Source organism: Nipponia nippon, unplaced genomic scaffold, assembly GCF_047370975.1.
Source record: "Nipponia nippon isolate SJK-2023a ecotype South Korea unplaced genomic scaffold, ASM4737097v1 scaffold_7, whole genome shotgun sequence".
Classification (NCBI taxonomy): Eukaryota; Metazoa; Chordata; class Aves; order Pelecaniformes; family Threskiornithidae; genus Nipponia; species Nipponia nippon.
Window position 1 is genome coordinate 1,906,204 of NW_028262391.1, and position 18,576 is coordinate 1,924,779.

The 18,576-nt window shown below is 46.0% G+C and overlaps 1 protein-coding gene across 5 annotated transcripts in view; it reads right to left on the reverse strand.

Annotated features, from left to right (window-relative positions):
* The window catches only part of LOC104019597 (calcium-activated potassium channel subunit beta-2), a 153,148-nt gene that overhangs the window by 93,521 nt on the left and 41,051 nt on the right, over window positions 1–18,576 (reverse strand). The window contains exon 1 of one of the 5 annotated variants that reach the window (XM_009472877.2): window positions 10,265–10,825. The exons of the other annotated variants lie outside the window; for them this stretch is intronic. The gene's annotated coding sequence lies outside the window, so the exon portion shown is untranslated. Of the gene's footprint in view, window positions 1–10,264; window positions 10,826–18,576 lie in introns of those variants that run through there. 5 annotated transcript variants of the gene reach the window in all.

Sequence of the window (18,576 nt, forward strand, 5' to 3'; positions counted from 1 at the left end):
TTAAATTTGTCAAAGCTGGTGAAGTCAGAGGAGCTTTACAAAGACAAATGTATGAGCAGCATGACAGCTGGTGAAACTCATTGATGAATTCTAGTAAGATTGATTGGAAAGAATCACCTCAACTTCTCATGTGTTGGTGGATTTTAAATTAATTATATTTTAACTGCTGTGGAGACAGACCCGAGAATAAATTTGTGAAGCCCAGTGTAAGTGGCTGCTCAATAAATGAGAGAGGAATAGAAAAGTAATCAACATTTTAGCTGTGTACAGAATGAAAAAGAAATCAAATACTGAAAATATTATTACAATGCCATTAACATAAATCAATTGCATGCTCTATCCTCAGAATCTTTTTTCATTTCTGGTCATCCTATCTCATAAAGTCTTTAATGGATATAAAAAGAGTGCAGAGATTGACAGTGAAAATGATTAAAGACGTGTAGAGATTTTTGTAAGAGGAAGGCAACAAACTGGGACTGCTTAGAAAAAGGCTTTAGCTCCAATAGGAGACTTAAACATCTCAGCAGGACCAAGGCAGGTTGTAGGTGGAAAATGTTGTCCCTTGACCACCTTACCTCCTCCCCAGCCCTCAGGATCCCTAAACTCCATAAGCATTGTTGGGTTTTTGATTCCAGGCCCCAGAGGCTCACGGCTCTGGGTCACGGGAAGGCCCTGAGGCACCGAGCTACGCGGCGAGCAGGAGCAGCTCGCCCCTGCTTATGGGACAGACATGACTGACCGCAGCCCACCCTGGGGCTCTTCCCGAGACCTGCGGTTATAGAAACAGTTGAAACGGTCCAAAATACTATTTAAAAAGATGCAGTGAAAGACTGACCAAAGGTCTTGCTCTCAAGTGCTGGTTCTGTGCCACGTACCCCTTGGCGGAGGTGGGATTCCAAGCCTTTCCTATCGGCGCCTTGTCCAGGTGCCTTGGTTTGGGGAGCATCCAGCACAGCACACCGGCTGCCTCTGAGGATTTTAACTCCCTGCCTCCTCTGGAGCCAATTGCTAAAATGAAGCTGCTGGTACCTCTTTATCATGCTAAAATATTTGCCACAAGATATATACCAATTGCTTAATAGGATTTAAAAAAAGAATCTAGAAATTTCTGTAGGTAGAGAGCATATATCAGTTTTATCGAGCAAGCTAAATATTTTAAAGGGTATGTTATCTCATGCTTTATGGTATAAATCAAACATGCAGCCACAGCAGGTTTGGGCAACGGTTCCCTTCTTGGCAGATTCCTCTGCAGTTTTGTGCCGTCCCCGGGAGGACGCGCGCGGGCTGGCGGGATCCCCAGGCACCCCGCAGATCGGGGTTCCCACGGGCGGACTTCTTGAGGCCTTTCAGCAAAGGGGAAGGAGCCCCGGCTTCCCTGCCACTGCATGCTCACCCAGGCGCTCCTGAAAACCTCACCCCTTCCACCTTTTCCCTCGGCAAATGGTAGAGCGAAAAGAAACAGCATTTCTTAGTGAGATGTAAATAATGTTTAATGAGTGGGCCTTGGAGTTGTAAAGGAACTCATGTGCTTATGCTTAAATCGTTTTGGTGGTTGATTTAGAGCCAAATCCTGCTGGCCTTAGTGAGGCAATTAGCCTCATTATTGCCAGAGGGATACTCACACAATTAAGGTGAGCAGGGTTTATTCTTTATTCTGGAAACCAGTTGTCTGTGCAGAAGTAGTTGGTGCAGTAGTGGCGCTGAGGCAGTATGGTGACGGGCACGGAGAGAAACCTTCAAACCCAGCCGAAAGCCTGCTGTCTTTCAAAGAAGAGGGATGGACAGACAGACCATCCACCTGGCACCGCTCTGAGCAGAAAGCTGAAACCTGATGGCAAGACACGTGTCCTTGCGTGTTTGCTCTGTGGGGCTGCAACTGCTGCTGCTTCTCCAAAGGAGGGAACCAGCTAATTAGACCTACAATTGCCATTTATCAAAAAGAGCATCTGAAGTCTTCCCGTGATATTTTTTCCTCTCTTTCCCTGTTATTTCTAAGGCACCTATCAATGTGGTACATAAGTGCCATCTGGATAGCTGGCTAGTGACCAGCAGGCTGTGATATGTGAGGCTTTTCAAATAGAGACAAGCAGAACAGAGAACAGAAAGAGTAGACAAACAGATCATGTTTTAATGGAGGCTGGAGAAGGTATAAATGAGCTCAGTGACACAGAGGGCTGGCAAAATAGCTTTGTCCAAGATTCCCTGCTCAAAGAAGAGGTGGAGTACGTGAAGTCTTCTAGGAACCTCCCTAAGTATGTGTAAGTTGGCTGGGAAGCGTGCTTGCCAGCTAGCAGGGCTGCTGCGTTGGCTCCGTAGATGGCCGCTCACCACAGAGCAGGGACATCTCTGCAGAGGAAACTTCTTTCTGCTCTGCCGGGAGAACCTCTGCACCTTGCGCTGGATGCCAGCGCTTACTTGTATTTGCGGCACAGATATGCTGGAGTTTTATTAAGGAAGGACACAGCTTTGAGATCAAGAGTCCCCATTTCCTTCTCCCTGACCCTGAATTCCAGGAAATTCAGAATTTTTATTTGGCTCCTAAGAAATCAAAGGAACTTTACAAAATGGGAATCTGCTTTTTTGATCGACCTTAAGAGTTTATGAATAGCCTAGTCCAAGGTTTTAGTGTGAAGACACTTGTGTCTTCTTGCTGATGATAAATTCACTCATGTCAATGGAGTTACTGTTCGTGTTAGTACTGTCCCCCATGTGGGTGCCCACGTGTGCAGAAAATAATGTCTCAGTCTGGCAGAATATCATTGCTAAGGAAACTTCTGTTGTCAATTACTGGGAATTTTCCCCGAACTCTGATGATTCTGGAGCAGAGTTAGGGCTTCTGGTGTTATGACAGAATTTTGCAAGTTCTGTGATGGCTTTTGACAGCCCAGGTCCCAGCAGGGAAAGACTCCTCACTTGAAATCAATCAACTTCTCATCACGCAGGAAAAAAAGCAAAAAGAAACCCGCCTAGAAACTCAAAGCTAGTTTAAAAGGGGATCCTCTCTGACTGAGCCGAGTTACTGCAGATCTGTACACGACAAGCATATTCACGTAGGGAACCATCTAAAGGCAGGCGCACCTAACAAAGACATCCCGTTCACGCTTAACACACCGGATAAATTGTCTTAAAATGCAGAGTTATTTTGTGAGTTCTTAGTCAATAAGCGCATCCACACGTGCATCTCTGAAGAGATTTTTAATTAATTGCTTTCAGTCATTTTCTTCTTGTAAAATTAGAACAACGATGGAATAGGCTAGCTGTGGAGTTTGGCCGAGGAAAGATTATACTAATCCACTTGAAATACAACTAAAACAGAAAGCAAGAAGAGATAAAAGCAATTTTTTTTTTTTTCAAAGCTTGTTTACCTGTGACAAAAATCGTTCCAAATCAGCTGCACACAAGTTACTGGATCATCTTAATTAAACTCTACCAAAAAAGATTTTGCTGTGGACTTCTTGGGATATTTCAGAACCAGACTGTGATGCTTTTTGCAAGATGGGGGAATACATGTTTCGTGCAATTAATAATTAGGAGAGCAGCAGAGCTTTCACAGAGCAGAGTGGCAGCAAGATCAATGTGTGATATGGAAGGAAACGAAGAGGAGGCATTTGTCAGAAGTTTATGCTATACCCTGATGCAGCATTAACATGGGTTTTCACAAGTCAGGGGACTTTTCATTTGCAGATCCTCCAGTTAATAAAATGTTATATTTACAAATGAACTTCCTTTGTTCCCTGCTTGGATTATTGCTCCCTGTGCCTTGAAGTATATATGCTTTGCTGAAGGAATTGAAAGATGTCCTCGTTGTATTGATGTTTTCTGCTCAGGCTTTCTTTCTGAAACTCTTATTTCCTGGATCAGTAAACTTCACCAAATCACAACAGTCATCCTCGCACCTGCTCTGCAAGGACTATTTTTCACAGCCAAATCAATTCTTTCCCTATCACCACAATAGCAGCTCCGGAATTCAACATATAAGCCTAAAAACTGCTCATCAGTCGTCGGGGCCCATCTAGCTATTGAAGACCAATGAGCACAGACAAGCTGTTGTCCTTTTCTGCCCTTCAGTTCTTTTACAACTCTTGGGCTCTGCAACATGTTGCTGTGGTCAAGATGTGGCTAGCTGAAGCCTGTTGCTGCAGCAGTCTCACTGGGTCATTAGGACGGAGGAATTTAGGGGTGTTTAGCTAGCGAACGTGCTGTGCCAGGACTGTGACTGCTCCTTGCTCCCCATACCTCTCCCCGGCTACGCTCTTCTGCTTTTCTTGCACCAGCTCTGGTGCTCTTTGGCTCCCAGCTGGGCTCCCTCAGCCAGCCAAAACCAAAGCACGGTTTCCTGGAGGTTTTGTGAGCCGAACTGGCTCCCCAAAGGGCCAGGAGAGCCTGGGAAGGTGCAGGAGCGGGTGGCTGGGTGGGAAGGGGAAGGCAGTGGGGAGAGCAAGGGGCAACGCCAGCCCTGGGGCGGCTGGATGCTGCCAGGGCAGCCCTGGGGCTGTCCCCCCAGCAAAACCCATACATCCCTAAGCAAGGTCAGAGAGTCAGTCTGTTTGGCAGCAGCACTGAGGAGCACGCCCGCTCCTGTGGATGGAGAAGGACACAATTCTCCAGCAGGATTTTATATTCCTTTGTTTCCTCTGACTTTGATTTAACCATGGGCTGTGATGCTTTAAGTACCAGGTATTAATTAGAAGTGGTAGGGAGTGTGTCCCAAAGGGACCATACTGCTGGTCTTCTCACCATTCCTAGTTTGACTTATTTCAAGTTATTGCTCTGAAACATTATTTATTCACTCAGGAGCCTGACGTTTATAAGGCCTATCTAAATTTGCAAATAACTAATGGCTGTCAGTAAGGAGTACCACTTTGCTGAGGTGGAAAATAGCTTGCCCACGAGTTAAATACAGCCAACTATACTCAATGTTTTCTGCAACACTTCTTTAAGGCAGGCAATGTTATCTGGTCCCTTCTTTGGTACCGTGCCTCGGTAGGCACGCAAGGACAGTGCCGTCGCAAGGGCTCCTGCCAGGATGGCGACCTTGGGCACATGAGCCACTTTGGGCTGAAGCAGAAACTTCAGTCCCGCTCTGATCCACTGAAAGGGAAGCGGGGAAATGGGAGAAATGCTCTTTTGTCCCTCTGGTCTTCAAAACCCTTCTGGCGGTGGTTCATTTAGGACAGCGCAGTGGCACACAGAGTGGGAGGAACACTGAATTCAGACAAAATTGCTGGGTACCTGGGGGTGGCTGTGGCACAGGTCCTGGCTGCTTATTATGCCCATCACATCCACAGTCTGGGGATCTAGCTCTAACCCCTTTCCAGTGTTTTGGAGGCACTTAACATCTACAGCTATTTTGACATGTTTCTCCTTCCCTATTGCTTTTGGATCTACCAGGTGCCTGTGATGGGAGCTGTGGCACAGATCAGTGCCAAGGATTCAGCAGGCAAGATAGGCTGGTGCGGGCTTTGATGAGATTTTGACCAGCTATGTGATGTCAAGGGTTACCTACAGAGCTCGTGCATTTACTGGAGTAGTTTTGAAAGACTGTTGAGGACCTCAGAGATGCCAGGTCACTCTTCTTGTGGAGTTATAGAAGTGGCTGATAAATAAACAGTGGGGACGCCCAGGTGCACTTGTGACTGTGTCGCTGTCTCCAGCCTTTCAAGGATCTTAGACAAAGGTGCTACAGCTCCAAGATGTTGCTGTGTGTCCCTGCAGGGTTTGCCAGTGGGACCTCTCTGCTCTCGACCAAGCGTCAGAGGGGCAACTGGCAATGTGGGCAAAGAAAGCTGGGATTTGACTTTTTCTGTGGTTTCCCTTTGAAAATTAACTATTTCTTTAAAAGTGGTCCATATAAAATTATCCCACTTGGTACAAGCAGAGATGGGGCTTAATTATGGGCAATAGGACAGAGAGAAAGAAAGAGGTTTCTGAAGACCTAACAGGAGCTTTAGTGGTATTCAGGGGGAGTTTCAAGTTGGAATTTCATTCCAGACTACATTGAGTCAATTTGTGTCCTAGCAAAGATCTTCTGTGTTTGCTTTGATTTTAGTTCCTCCAATTCTTCTCGTTCTCTTAGCCTCCCCAAACAATATTATTCTGGCATTGCACGTGCCCTGACAGAGTATGAACGCACGTGCATTGCCCATAGTGGCTCTCGCTGTGTGGCTCACACATAGCGCTTGCTGCGTGCAATTTTCTATTTTTAGAATAAATAAGGTTATCTAGGATCATTGGACTTTAAAATCATTGAAAAGGTAAAAAAGGCCATCTAATGGGGGCATAACATCTAATGGCTGGCTCTGTGCGGTCGCAGCAACCCTGTTGATTCAGCACACACATGACTTATTCTACACAAAGTGGGAAGTAGTTGGACAATACAGCTCACTTAGGAGGAAACCTCAGGTCTCCTACCACATGATGTAAGCCCAGTGCAAAGATAATTCAAAAGGCAAATATATTTGTGTTTTGTAACCTTTTCCTCCTCGTTTGTTTCTGAGTCAAAAGAGCTTGGTGTTTTGACAGCTGATTTTTTTTTTTTGTCTCGGAGAAAAAACACTTGACAGAATTCTTTGCCCAACTGATTTTCACTGCTTTTAAACCATGCACCAGATGTTAGTTAGTTAGTTTTCTTCTTGTCTGTTATTTTCACAACTCTTCCATACCTGCCTTGGCACATCATCAGAGCCTGCCTAACAAAAGCTAAGCCACATCACCTCCTTGCTTGACTGCACCTGCAGCGAGCACCCACGTACCGCCTGCACGGGGAAGGACTGGGAGCGACAGCTCCAGGGTTGCCATGGGCTGGGTCTGGTAAGACCATAAACCTTGAGGTTAATGACCCAAATTCACCAGGTTCATTATTAAAAATGATGCTTGCATATTTACATGCTCACGCCGTCTCAATCCCTACCTCCTCTGCCCATACTCCCTGTGCGCTGATCCCCCCTCTGCCAGTGGTCACCCTTATTTTTCCCCTCTTTCAACATTGTCTCTCCTGCGCTCACTGCATCCCCGTTGATGCTCTCTTGCTGTCCCTCCCTGTTGGCTCTTCGTGTCATGCAATGTGCAAGACAGGCACAACAGGAGGGACTCCAATGTGGAAAATTTAGAAATTTCCACGATGGTGTGTTTTCCTTTTATTTTGGCTGCACAAACAGTTTCCACAGGCATCATCGTCTTACACGGGAGAGTTAGGGAGACTGTGGGGACATGGCAAACACCGTAAGAGAATGGCCCATGCAGTGCGCGATGGATGACGCTGACTATTCGTTTTAACTGAGCTGCAAGAATTCAAACGCTTTTCATGAATATTCATATGAAACTGAAAGCTGTTTAACCCGGCTCTCACATCTGTCTGGTGGGAGCACTTCAGTGCTTATGTGTTGCTCGTATGACTACTTGCAAGACATGAATTTTAAACTTGACTGCTCAGATAGTGATGGAAATCCAATATGAAACACTATACTTGGTTGTGAAATTTGCAATTCACTTTCTGCGAGTCAGCTATACAAATCATCTAATCAAGGAACACCACATGACTGAACTAAGCAGCACAGGATGAATTTGCAATCACTTGCCATTCCCAAAAGATCTGTAAGCCAAGAGTTATTCACTAAAGAATATTCCCAAATAATATCAAATAAACAAATTAGAAAATCGCGGGAGCTCCACAGACAATTCAGAAGCAGAAGGGCAAGCGAGACTCACGGCAAAAAGTACTCCTTGAGCACCTGAAGAAAACAGGGAGGTTGTTTCTCAGTAGAGTGAATCAATCGGGTGCAGTTTGCGTCGTTATCTGCTATACATTGAGGGAGCACAGGGAATGCTGAGAGATTTGGAGTCACTTCTGACAGGCTCTCAGATGAATGGATATTTGCTGCTGGCAGAAGTTTTTGTACGTGGCAAATTTGTCTGGAATAGCTTTGAAAGCAGATTTAGTTTTGGATCATGGGATTTGCAATATGTCTTATTTTACAGTTGAAAATGCCTGAAATACTAACCTGCTCCTGCTACAAAATTTTGCTTTGCCTTTTGCCTTATCTGGAGCTCTGTGTTCAGCCTTGCTCCCCGAGTACCGCCGTCTGGATTTCCATTGCAGCACTAGGACACTCTCCTCACCCGTATTTGCAAGGCAGGGCTGTCGCCCTGCCCGTGTTGCAAAGATTTGTCCAAGGCCCCCGAGAAGCCTGCGGCTGGGCACAGGTCAAACGCCGTCGCCCACCTCCTTGTGCTTTTACCTCCTCGGCCCCTTCCCTCAGAGCGCCACCGAAGTAAAACAAAGTCAAATCGTCTCAGCCTCGGGACAAAAGTGAGATGGAGAAGAAAAAATAGGTACTTGATTTCCACGTGCATTGCTCATTTCTGACACAGATTTAATATCTCTGCATAATATCTCTTTGATCCATACTGCAAAGAAACAATTTCTTTGGAAGAAAGTTTGCACTGTTACCATTACATACCAAGTAGTGTATATAACACGGGCCAAAACGATTTTTTCCCCAATTTGCAGTGCAAAGTAATGCACTTGACTGAAAAGTTGTTGCTTGGATCAAATGGAGAATATTTATGTTATGGTTCTTAAAAAGGAATTCTTACCATTCCTGATCCAATATTGCTTCTCTTTGGCACAATCTGTATTTACTTTGACTGAATGCATTTAGCACTTCTGTTGTTAAATTGTCATTAGTGTTTTGTTATTAAATGAATTGTATCATGACCTATTTACAACGTAGTATAATACACTGAAATTCTGCTTAAAGGGAACATTAGTTAGGGGGAGTAAATTCAAATTACTTGGTAAGTCCCTGCTGTATAGGAATTCTTTTTCTAATGAAGATTTAATGAAACCAATCAGTCTAACAGAATTCTCTAAGTTGTGAGCTTTTGACAACAGTATTGTAGAGTAGGCTTAATGACACCCACATTAAAGTAGATTTAAAATGGCATCATAACCTTAATTTTAAAATTTAGTAGAGCAAGTGATACCATACCTCTTACTGCAAGATACGACTCTCAGCTCCTTTAAGTGCATTTTTAATAGCTCCTGTGAGAAGCGTTTCCGCAAGCAGAACATTTTATTGTTACTAAATACCACTCACTCTGAAGTCTCTCTGTTGTTGGGAAATGAAACTTTAATGCACAAGCCAAAACAATTCATCAACACAGGGAACATCACGCTCGGATCAAGCACACCAAATGATAAGGATTCTGCATATGCATGGAGATAAGGTTTTCAGTCGTTAAGGTCCCGCTGCCTATCTCGGTGAGGGTCATATGCAATCACAGCAATGCAAACTTGCAGCCAGCACTGACCAGGACCCCACGCAAACCCCACTGCCCTGTTTTGCCATGCAGACCTGACTCTTTGATGTTTCGGACATTTTCTCGTCTAGTGATGCCAAAAAGGCGCATCATAAAAAAGTACAGGAGGCTTCTAACATCGCATATCACCTCCTGGACTTCTGGCTGGGAAGAAACAAGCTTTTTCAAGGGGAAGCTTTCCTGTTATACTACTGAGCGTTCATTCCCCCCTCAGCCCTCGCTCCCAACCCTTCCAGCATCCAACCAAACGTCATTTACATCCTTCCCCATGCTGTTGTTTCTCAGGGGGAGGGAGGGTGGCGTGGGGGGAAATCGTACCTTTTTCTGTCTGAAACTACAATTCTCGTCCAGCAAAAAACAATGTCAACAGTGCAGAGGAAGCTTTGATTATGCAAAATGGATGGACACATCATGCCTTTTTTTGCAATAGGTTATAACCTAAGGAGTTCCTCACCCGGAAAATCCCTCCCGCCCCCCACCCTGGCTCTGTTTTCCCCTTTTCAAATGACAGCAGTGGCACTCCAGACACATTTTACACGTTAATAGCACGTCTCCCTCATCTTCCAGGCTCCATAGGTTTCCTCTTCCCCTTTTATTTTCAGGCAGCTTCCCCTCTCCCACCTCAGCAAGAGCCCGGCTGGCTCAGTAGAAAAGGAGTAAAGTGTTTTCTGCATGACCTCTATGTATTTTGCTCCGTGGGAAGAGCAACGTGGAATGCACACTCAGCAGGCAGTGAGATTGGAGCCAGTTTGTCCTCGAGGCATTTCTGCCATAAACCCCAGGACCATCAACAGTATTTCCACCTTTGGCTCCCCCCCCCCCATCCCATCACCCCCTCCCCGCCGCCGCCAGCACCTGGCTGCGCTGGGAAAGCCGGGGAGCAAAGCACAAACAATGGGCACCGAACAGCAACAGCTCCCTTTGTTTCCCATGCAAATCCTACCTCCGAGAGTTGTCACATCTTCCTCCAAGGCGAAGCCTAATTATTAATAAACAGAGATCCAGCGGAATCCTCCAAACTGCCACCAGTTGTTAAGCGCTGTCATCGTTCCCTCCCGGTGCTTAAACCTTTTTGGACCATTAATGTCACAACCCCTGCTAACTCATAGCTTAGTACTCCCTGCTCAAAATGTCTGAAATAGTTTGGAAGGACAATAGGAATGGCAGGCACACTAGACAGCCATGCTTGAAATTAGTTATCTCAAGCCGACTTAAGGCTGTTTCCTAGTGCTTTTAAGGCATGCACTCGGTAGGGTTTATTAACCTAGGCTAGACATGCCATTCCTGCTTTTATTCAGTGCTGTAATAGGATGGCTGCTAGAAACGCAGCGATAGGTCTAACCCCATTCATCCCTCCGTAGTTTTTAAACCTCCCCAGGAGAGGAAATAGCCTCAGTCATCCTTAAACTTACTGAGGCTACCGCTTCTGCAGAGCAGGGTTTCACACATTGTTTTGAAACTAAGGAGAAAAATCACTCCCGGGAGCGGAAGGTGCCGTAGCTCTCACGACTGATGCGAACGGCAAAATGAACGCGACAGCACCCGCCCCCACCGCAAGCCGAGGCTGTGGCAGGAGTTGGTGGAAGTAGCGATTGGAAGCTGAAAGTTCATAAAACTCTCTAAGGCAGATGTGGCACAAAGTGAATTGGGGGATGTACGGACCGTACCGTGGTTTGTGTGTGCAGAGTCACAGATGTGCGCTACGCTTCCCAAAAGGCGAAATACAGTTTGCAGATAGCAGAGCCTTGCAATCTGAGTTCGCAAGTTGGCAGCACCTGGGATAATGATGAGCAGAAGAAACGTGACCAATGCACGGCATTCGCAGTGCCTGTGATGGGAGGGAGGAAAAGGGGTGGCGGGAGGATGCTGTTGGAGACGGCTGTTTCAGGAAAACCGCACGCATCCCTAGATCCTAGGTCAGAAATATCAGTGCTCTGCTGAGATCTTGGAGCCTTTTTCTTCTTGGTTGTCAGTTAATAACCAGCCTAGGTCAAGATGGATCAAAGCTTGTTAACATCTGCTCTCAGTTCAGCGTTGCTGATCTCAGTGTGGTCCCTAGTGGACAAACGTAAAAGCCACCAGCACAGACGTGTCCCTGCCAGCAGCAAGGGCCCAGGGGCTGAAGGACTGGAGAGGCAGCCTGGTGCCAGGGCAGGCTGGGAGAGAGCCAGTGGGGAGCTAGCACTTTTGCTGCTTGCTCAGCACCTGCCTGACTTTTTGGTACCACCCAGTTCACAGCCCTTAGCTTAAAATGAAAATACCACGCATGGAGACATCTCGGAAATGAATGGCGTTTAGAGAGGTTAAGGAGGAAAGCAGATTGCGGTGAAAACCTAGCTGTGGCTGCCTCACACTGTGGGAATGAAGGGGTTAAGAAAGCACTAATGGCAAGTATGCGTTAGGTTTGTAAATGATTGGGACCTGAGGGCTGGTTAAGGTGCGAGCCTTCTCTTTTGAGAAGATCTGGTTTGGATTTGTGTTGGCCCTTGGCGCTGGTGACTGTTTCAGACTATTTGAAAGCCGCCCTTGCAGGAGGGGAGGCTGCTGGTCACTGCTGAGCCAGCTGGTAAATCCTGCCCTGTTCCCAGGGGGAAAGCGGCCAACTTACACCCCTCTGTTTTCCACATCGTTTCCTGCCACCAACACACCAGGTGCCCACGCTGCCAAGGGCTTTACCAAACAACATCTCAGCGTGGGCTACAGCCTCACCTCTTTCTGAATCGGCCCATGGAAACTACTGAGCCACAGCAAGCTTGTTGCTGGTGCGAGCAAGCCACGGATGCTGATGGGGACATCCAGGGCTACCACAAGCACGGCGTTTGCCCCCATATCAACATTGCTCCTAACAGGGTTGCCTTTGCCCTCCGTGCTCCCCATGCCTGCCCTTGCTGTCACCCCCAGACACCCTCCCTTCCCCTTTTCGCCCCTGCGCCTCCCACGGGCAGTGTGTTGGAGGGGAGGTCTCGGGGCTCCAGGGGTTTTCCTCAGTTTACAGCAGGGGATTATTAGCACCTTAAGCCTCTCCCCAAACTGGTGGGAGCAAAGGGGACTTTGAATTTTGTAGGCATGAATCTCAGGGTGGACCGTGACGTGCTGACTGCTAGCACGGCTGCTAGAACAATACCTGCTTTGTGAATAATTTAAGGAATTTTTTCACTGCCACTTATCTAGCATTTTTCATAAGCACTACATTCACCTTAGGGCAGGGGAAAAAAAAAATGAAGGGAAAAAAGAAAGTTCTTGTCCTGAGCAATGTACTTCTGTCTCACTAAGGGGCTCGCTGTGCAATTGATTTGCAAGCGGGTGACACAGCAGTTCAAGAGACATCAGAGAGATTCCTATTGGAGATACACAGGTCCGGGGGTGCTTTGTTGATGATCTTTTGAGAGATTTCAGTACTGAATTGGACACAACAGCGTACAATGACAGGTTAAAGTAGGCGACCATCGCCAGCCATGTCCACAGTTCGCCAATCGTGCGCGGAATACAAGGTGGCTCATAACAAATGGATGTCGATCCCAGCTCCCCCCTCCCTTACGCAGTGAATATGTAGGTGATTACCTACGGACCTCCCCACCGCAGGGATCCCAAAGCCTTCAGTCCTTTGCAGTAGGCTAAAGTTACTCAGACTTGGTGGTCAACAGGTGATAACTATCTGTGAGAGCTGTGTAATCGAATGGAGTCGGAGATGTATTTATATTGGGCGGTAATGGAAAGGGGGGTAAACCACTCAAGGTGTAAGGTGTAGGCTAATGGAGGATGATCAGGAGGATCTTCTAGGGGCTGCTCAAAATGGTTCTATCTTAGGGAGATATTCTGAGATACTCCCCCTTTCCTCAGGCTTTTTCTAATCACTGAGCAGCAACAGCAGCTGCCATCAGCGATGGGACTCACGTGTACTCCCTACCTTTGCCATGGCTCTACTGCTGTTGTATTTTTCTTATGCACCAATCTGCTCCTTGCTGGAAAGAAGATATAGAAAGCGATGAAGCACTGATCTGATCAGGTATGGCAATTTTCTGACTCCCTGGACTGCATGAATGTTGCACAGTAGGATTGCCCTGGGAAACAGGGGGCTTTCACTTTGCCCTCCATCAGCAAAATCCTATTGACTTCTACAGGAGCTGAGATTGCTGCTCAGCTCCACAGCAGTAGCCCCTCTTTGAGAAAATTCATTGCTTGCAAAGGAGTTGCAACAATTATAATGCCTCGGTCTGTTTCTGACCGGTGTTTGCTTAGGGAATGGCCAAGGAGGATGATGGTGAGGAAGCATTCGGAAGATTTGTAGTTTGCATGCTGACTGTAAGTCAAACAATATAATGAATGGAGCAACTAATGCATAATTTCATTATGAGTCATCCTAATTATAACAAGAATTTGATAGATACCTAACTAGAAAGTGTAACTATCTGTTACAAATACACATTTCTTATTGCACAGGGAAGTACACAATATAATTAAAGCTGCAGGTTATACATACAATAACCTTTTCTTCCCCTGTGGTGACAAATTCTCTAGGAATAGCATGAATTTGTTTTGAAGTTGCATACCTATCAGACAGCATTCTTTCTACCCACTTGCTGAGTCTTTTTGAAACAGCTGCAGGGATTCTCCCTAATCCATAGATACTTGGTGTGAATCGCGTATTAAAGGAATTGCAGGAATGGTCAGTTGATGGCTCTTCCATGTTGGGTGTCTCTGTAGAGTGTCAGTGGTCAATGCCGTGTTAGCCTGGCATCACTACAGATGCGATGTGCACAGCAGGTAACGGATTGTATTAAGTATGTATAATCACAGTGTAAATGAAAATTAGTCTTAACCAGAAGAAGGATTATTCAAAAGAGCCAAATTCTGTCATACACATCTGGATACTCTTGGGCTTTGTGGAGCCTGAACTCAGAACCGAGTTTTGCAGATGGCAGCTATTCCCTAAAAAGGGTGAGTCCAGCGTGGGGGAAGACAAATTCCTAACAGTTACCTTGGCTACATGCATTAATCCCACCGCTGTCTTTTAAAAGAAAGAATTATCAAGAAAGCTGGTTGATGCCGGTCCCTGTGTTTACAGCTCTGGCTGGTCTCCCTTCTTCTTCCTGCAGTGAAACAGGCAGCGCCTGTGCCTTCTGCAACCTCGGAGCGCCATAGCTGACACGCCGCCACGGGAAAACACCCAGCCGGGCTGTCCTGGGGGGCTGGTCGTAAACTTATCTTCAGCATAAAGTCAGAAATCACTTGTTTACTGATGGTGAAATGCAACCCTGTGTTTGGCTGTAGTCTTGCAGTCTCTCTTGTGCTGAGAATCACAGGACACCCGAAAGTCCTGGAAATCTGTTCGTTTAACTGAGTCGTATTACACCGACTAGCTAATGACTTCCACATGCTGCTTGATTGTCCCCCTTTATATGCCGACTCTGTGTTTTTCTTGCATAGCTCTTTTTGAGCCACTTGCCTAGGAGGAAATAACTACTGGAGTGTTGTTAAATGACCCAGAAGTTGCTGCTTTGCAGGCTGACAGTATTTGATGCAAATAGATGGCTTCTTGCTGTGAAAATCTCGTTGGTTGACAATCCATTGGGTACTTTTGACGATCGTTGTCTGAGGAGTTAAAACACAGGCTCCCCTTTGCATATTCACACTATCATTCTTACAGAACTGCCGGTATTAAATTCTTCATGCGCAGTTTTGGTGGAGGCCTTTCTACTCCCCATTTGTTCAACAGCTGCTGGTGCGCGTTGCTCCTTCTCTTTGCCTTCAGCTTTTGCCATCTGCCATCATTAAGTTGCCCAGGTGTCGGAAATCTTCTTGCTCTTCTCTTGTAAACATTATTCTGCCGCCTTCTTCACTAACTCAACCTTCATTTATATAGAGGCTGATAGATCAGGCTAGCTGTTCGCAAAACATCTGCTACATTTCATACTTTATGGGGGCGGATGGGGAACAGAGTACGTATACTTGCTGGCAAAAATAGAGACTGGTTAACTCTTCCTTCACTTTCCTTTCCATCGCCAGGAGCTTACTGTTTCCCTGCTTTTCCACTTCTAGATGTGCTGATTAATTAATACTTGCCAGTCGGGATGTTACCTTGGAGCAAATATATCATGAAGCACAGCTCATTTTCAGAAACATCAAAGCTTCCACATATTGCAACACTGTCTAGTCCTCAGTGGTATTGAGGAGCACCAGACATGGGACGTACCTAAGACATTTATCAGCAAAGACATCAGAATAAACCTTCTTTTCTCTTTAGACTGCTTCTGCTGGCACAAACAGGGGCCACTCCACTGACTTTGGTTTGTTTTCTGCTCAGATACAGGTCAGGCATCCTTTTATGATCACCTGGAGGGGAAATCCAGACTCAAAGAGCATCTTTCACAATAAAGGGTGGTGTAAACTATTGAATTCTTTTGGCAGAGATGATGAAATTAAATGATTTCTGGTGTACCCAATCCTCCTCAGTAAATCACGGAAGATTGACTGTAAGTTTGAACAGCAACAAAACAGAGTCCAACAAAACAGGCTGCTTACACAATGCCGCTTGCTGGGTCCAGTGAATCTTTACTGCTTAAAGGCTGGTAAAATATGTATCTGAGGATGCACACCCAGTTGCACGGGCCAGTCTCCGGTGCGAGTCTTGAGTAATTCCAGCAGGATTTCACGCTTCAGTGATTTTACTCTCCCCAGTTTGGGTCTCGGCACCGGTGCTTTCAAAGCCTGATTTTGCGTGCAACTCTTGGGCAGAGATGGTTTTCTGCTCTGAGCAGTTCTGCTGAGCAGCAATTGCTGCCTGCTGCTTTCCCATTTGTTAAGCAATGGATTACTGTTCAAACATTTGCAGCCCGTGTTGGTCTAAGCTCTGTGTGCAATTCTCCAAATTTACTCCTCTCCCAGAATGCTGTGATCAGAGGTTGTTTCTTGCTTGTTCAATAATTTCCTGAAGCATTGCTCCAATCCACGCTGCTGTGATTTCCTTGCTTTGTGACGGTTAATGCGTTGCACTCTTCATCTTTCATAGAAAAAACAAATTGGCCACTTAGATGCTCTCTGATTTTGCATACAGCACCTAGCTGTTTCTCCACCAACTCTCCATGGCTTTTTCTATCCACGCTTTCCTATTCCCATGTTAATATTACTTCTCCAGCAAGTTTAGCAAGATACTGCTAGATAATTCTTTCCTCGCCTTTTTTCCACCCCTCTGCAAATCATTTGCTATGCAGTGCTCTCCTTTCTTCGGGATTCAAGTATCTCCTTTAATCTGTTCTTCCTTTTATTCTTTACTCAGCTGCTGCTTTGCTTTGGTGGAATAGTCACTACTCTGATGAAGCTCGTGCTTCTATTTCTGTTCTCTCCCTTTTTGAAAGTCTTTTGCATCAGTGCAATGCCTGTTTGGGTTTCTTTGATGGTTTGGTGCTGTACGCTAAGCTCCGCACTCCAGGTGTGAAAGATCAAGTTGGGGAGAGAGCATGCAAAGGCAGGGGGAAAGGGACTCTGCCGTGCCCTGGTGAGGGGAGTTTTCAATCGAGCAATGACCGAAGCAGATAGGTCAGGGTCTGTACTGTGGAGAGGCCGTTTGGTAGCACTGTGCCTCAGTTTCCCCATTTGTAAGCTAAGAATAATCCTCCGTCTTTATAAAGTGCTTTGCGAGCTTTGCCTGAGAACTGAAGGCAGACAACTGAAATTCAGTCTTGTTAAGCTTATGTTGTTGCTGTCTTGCTGATAAACTTTAAATTCAGAATAGTAAGAGTCTAAAACTGCCTAAGTAGCCTCTGTATTGTGCAGCGTGCTTTGCGCTGTATGTTGCTGGTCATGTACGTCTGCTCCCAAATGCGCAACGTCCCTTGCAGCGTCCTCACAGCCATTTTACTTTTCTTCTTTGGACTAAAGGGCAGCCAGAAGGAAAGGCTGTTTTTCCTATGTGTCCAAGATGCCAGAGCCATCGAGGTCTCAGCAGAGCTGTCACAACTTCATTGACTCCGTAGGCCTCTCTCAGTTTACTTAAACTGAGGACAAGCAGCACATCTCACGATACTTGCTCTGCATGAGCGTTAGCAGCTGCCTTTTAGCCGTGGGGCTGCACTCTGCGTTAGCGGGGCTGTGCATGGAGCTGGGGCTTTGCACCCTCCAGGATGGTTTGGGGTTGTGCCGGGCCTGGGAACGGGGTGGCAGGAAAGACTTGGGAGTTCTTCTTCCATTTTCTTCCAGCCATGTCTTGATGTCCCCTGTCTTGATGTCCTCTTGTGTCCGTGATTGCCACGGATGCTTATGCGGGCTGCTGCGGGTGGTGCGGCCCTGCATGGAGGGTGAAGAAGGATTTCGGTGGCGGCTGTGAGGGACATTGCCTGGGCTGAGTTCGAAGCCCAGCCTGTTTGGAGAAAACATGTGCTGGCAGGGCCAGGAGAAACCTCTCACGAGGCACCGCTTTTTAATTTTATCGACCTGTGGTCTGCAGCAGGTGCTCAGAGGGGCTTAACCTGCACCGGGGTACGCTGCTGCAGGGTGGGTGGCTACTGCCAAAGCTACCAGCAGAGGATTTATGGTTGTGAATATCAAAAATTCACCAAGGTTCAAAATCTTTTCTCAGTTTTCCTGTGTAAATCTGGAGTGACTAGAAGGATTTGACTGTATTTACTGAAGTAGAGTTGTTTGGGATTTATACCACTGAGAGCAACACTTAGTCTTAACCATACGTCTCCAAAGATATGTAGGTTTTGTACAAAGTTATTTCCCTCCTGTGAAAAACTTACAGCCCCTGTACAAAGCCACCACCTCTCCCCCACCATTACAGCAGCGGAGGACACAGGACGTGCTTACAGATAAGTGACTTGGGGAAAAAAATGGTATTTGGAAACCAAGCAGATGCTTTCCAAGAGGAAAAAGGCAGAACGATAAAGCTTTGCCTTTAACACAGGCTACAGGGATACTCCTTTGGCATAAACACACGTTTTTTCATTGATAAAAGAAATCTCTTTTTTCCATCCTCTCTGATACGTTTTTCAGTCTTGCATATGCAAAAATATTAATGTATTATCAAAGGCTGGAGTGAAGAGGACTCCAGAGGAATTTAGCCAGTGAGTTTCCTCTGTTTTTAATTACCTAACGCTATTTGTTTACATCTGTTGGAAATGATTTTATACTCGTTATGCCTATTGAAGTAATGTTTCATTATTTCTCCACTTTAGGTAATTTTAAAAACAGAAAAACAAAAAGGAGCAGCTTGTCCATAAATACACCTGTAATCTGACCTTTTCTCTGCTCTGAGAA